The sequence below is a fragment of the Giraffa tippelskirchi genome, chromosome 11 (genome assembly GCF_054371585.1).
Source record: "Giraffa tippelskirchi isolate mGirTip1 chromosome 11, T2T-mGirTip1v1.2.pri, whole genome shotgun sequence".
In the NCBI taxonomy this organism is placed as follows: Eukaryota; Metazoa; Chordata; class Mammalia; order Artiodactyla; family Giraffidae; genus Giraffa; species Giraffa tippelskirchi.
The window spans coordinates 117,409,074-117,412,588 of NC_137285.1; the positions used below are offsets into that span (position 1 = coordinate 117,409,074).

General features: G+C 42.3%; 1 non-coding gene across 1 annotated transcript; it reads right to left on the reverse strand.

Annotated features, from left to right (window-relative positions):
• Positions 1-2,360: 2,360 nt before the first annotated feature.
• Positions 2,361-2,467, reverse strand: LOC145528007 (U6 spliceosomal RNA). Its single transcript, XR_014070087.1, has one exon. It is a non-coding gene; the product is annotated as a U6 spliceosomal RNA (small nuclear RNA).
• Positions 2,468-3,515: the final 1,048 nt, after the last annotated feature.

The following is a 3,515-nucleotide window of genomic DNA, read 5'->3' on the forward strand; positions in this document are numbered from 1 at the left end:
CCTCTTACCCATGCTTATAAGCCCTTTCTCATTCCTAATTTGTATATTTATATGTTGTTGTGTTTTTTTGGCTGCGCCACAAGGCTTGTAGAATCCTGGCCCCCAACCAGGAATTGAACCTGCCCCCTTGACAGTGAAAGCACAGAGTCCTAACCACTGGACCACCAGGGAATTCCCTATTTTGTCTTTTTTTATCATGTTAGCTAGTGGTTTATCAGTTTTATTGTTTGCTTTCCTCCAACCTCAAAGAACTAGATCTTAGATTTATTAATCAATTGCTTTTCTGCTATTGAAATAATTCATTTTGCTTTTATCTTTATTAATTTCTTCCTTTTGCTTTCTTCAAATTCTACTTTGCTGTGACTTTTTTCCTCTTCTAATTTCCTATGTTGTCTGCTTTGTTAATGAAATTTTTTTTTTTCTTCTTTAGCAATAAAAGTTTGTAAGGTCATGAATTTTCTTGTAAATACAACTTTGGCTGTGTTCCGTACGTAATGTTTCATTGATTTAGTTTTAAAATAATCTATAATTCAGTTTTTTAAACTTTATATTGAGGTATAATACACACCCAGAAAAGCAAACATATCAAGGTATGTACAGTTTGGTGAATATTCAGAAATTCAATAGTCAGATTAAAAGAACATGGACTTCCCTGGTGGTCCCATGGTTGAGTCCACCTTGCAAAGCAGGGAGCAAGGGTTGAATCCTTGGCCCAGGAAGATCCCACATGACACGGAGCAAAAAAGCCCGTGCACCACAACTACTGAGGCTGGGCTCTAAAGCCTATGCCCCGCAACAAGAGAAGCCTCTGCAGTGAGAAGCCTGTGCACCACAACTAGAGAGTAGCCCCTGCTTGCCGCACCTAGAGAAAACCCTTTCGCAGCAATGAAGACACAGTGCAGCCAAAAATAAAGAAAGAAAACATTACCAATACCCAGAAGCAGTTATATAATTTACAGGGCCCAAAGAGAAATGAAGATGCAATGTTCCAGTCTTTTAAGAACTTTAAGATGGTGACAGCAGAGCTTGAAATCAACTGTGGGGTTTTTCAAAGCACAGGGCCCTATACACATGCCCCTGAAGCTGGCCCTTTGACTCCCCTCTTGGCTCTCTTCTCGTCCTCAGCCCCCTCTCCCTACCAGAGGTAGTCAGTGTCCTGACTTCAAATAGAATAGTTTGGTCTATACTCTTGCATCCAGCTTCTTTTGCTCAACATTAGATTTATGACGATCATTCATACTTTCACATGCAGTTGAAGACCATACATTCTCACAGCTATATGCTTAAAACTAGTTTATAATTTAGTTTTGGTTTGTCACCGATTGAAGAGTCATTTAGGAAAGCTTAAAAATTTTTCCTAGGGATTGAGTGTTAAGTTCTAACTTCCTAGTTTCAGAGGTGGAGCTAGAAACAGGCTCTTCTTCCTCTGAATGAGGAATGTGTCACTGCACATACAGTATGAGTAAGCTCCTCCTTTTCTTCTGATACCCAGTAAGGAAGAAAAAGGAAGAAAGCTAGCCAAAGAAGGTAGTTAAAGGCAACAGGTTTTTGTTTTTTTTTTAACATTTTTTTTTAAACATCTCCAGAGTAGTAGCAGCTGCAAACCCTGGCAACAAGGTTAGAGCCTACTTTTTAAAAAAATTATGTTTATTTTATTTGTCTATGCAGAGTGTGGGATATTTTTAGTGGTGGTATGCAAGATCTTTAGTTGCAGCATTTGAACTCTTAGTTACGGCATGTGGGATCTAGTTCCCTGATCAGGGGTCGAACCCTGGCCCCCTGCAGAGTCTTAGACAGTGAACCATCAGGGAAGTCCCCAGTCAGAGCCTACTTCTTAGACTCAAATCCAAGGGTAAGGCAGCAAAGGGCATTCATCCCAATGGTTGCTAAGAACGTTGGGTAGGAGCTTCAGCATCCTATTGCATCCAGTCATGGTTGACTATGGGGCCCTGAACTGGGGTCTGCCTTTGAGTGAGCAAGTGACTTTTTCTGTGAAGATGGAGGAAAGTGGCCCTATAGACCTTCCCCTGAGGCTGCAGGGTGATAGTGGTGGTGGTGGTTTAGTTGCTGTCGTGTCTGACTCTGCAACCCCATGAACTGTAGCCTGCCAGGCTTCTCTGTCCGTGGGATTCTCCAGGCAAGAATACTGGAGTGGGCAGCCATTTCCTTCTTTAGCCATTTCCTTTCTTCACAACCTAGGGATTGGATATGCGTCTCTTGCATTGCAAGTGGCCTCCTGCATTGCAAGCAGATTATTTTTTTTTTTAATTTACTTATTTAATTGGAGGCTAATTACTTTACAATATTATAGTGGTTTTTGCCATACATTGACATGAATCAGCCATAGGTGTACATTCTGAAAAAATATGAAACGCTTCATGAATTTGCGTGTCATCCTTGCACAGGGGCCATGCTAATTTTCTCTGTATCGTTCCAATTTTAGTAAGTGTGCTGCCGAAGCGAGCACTGCAAGCAGATTCTTTAGTGCTGAGCCACCAGGGAAGCCCATACAGGGATGCAGGATGCCACTAATCAATACTGCCAACAACCTACCCATACGTTAATTAGGACTGGGCTGAGGAGTGTTGAACATTGGTAGAATAAGTGACTAGTACTTGGGACCCATTAGGCCTGGCAGAGATTTGCCCTGTAAGTGCAGGCTTGAAAACAGTATTTAGTCCTCAGCACCTTCTAGACACAAGAATTGCAACTGGCATCTCAGGACTAAATCTCAGATGCGCTCAGAAGTATTTCCTTGGTCAACACTGGTTACAAAGCCAGAAGTGATTGTGAGATTGAGCCAAGAGACAAAGCTAGTCTCCTAAGTCTGGTGTGGGCATTTCTTTCTAATGCAGTGGTCCCCAACATTTTTGGCACCAGGGACCAGTTTCACAGAAGACAATTTTTCCACAGACTGGGGTGGGGTAAGGGTGGTTTCTAGATGATTCAAGAGAATTACATTTATTGTGCACTTTATTTCTAATCTAACGCCACCACTAATCTGAAAGGACACAGCGGTCCATAGCCCAGAGGTTGGGGACCCCTGTCCTAATGTCAAATGCCATGACCTGAGGAGGCAGTCAGGGTTCTTCTCTTCCTATCACTAACCCTGTTTTCTCCTAGCATGAAATGACTTCCTTTGAGATTAGAGAAAAGACTGACCTCATCCAGCCACAGCCGGTTGATTTGTTCCAGAAGGAAGTGGTGAAGCTGTGTGTAGCTGTCAATTGCTTCCTGGACCTACTTAGTGCCTCCTGCTGGTGGCTGACCCCAAGGCTCACCAGAGCCTTTTATCTCTTAGCTAATTGCATTCTTTTTGACTTTAATACACCCACAAGGTTTCACCAGCTTCACAATAGTGAAGATCACCTTTGCACACCAAAAATGGTCCACATTTCTGATGTTCCTGATTTTCTGTTTCAAAGAACATTCAGTAATTTCAGAATGTTAGAGAAGCTCTAAGGCAGTGGGGAAAACTGCTTAGCTGATGAGTTCTGTCTGGGTAAAAGGTCTGG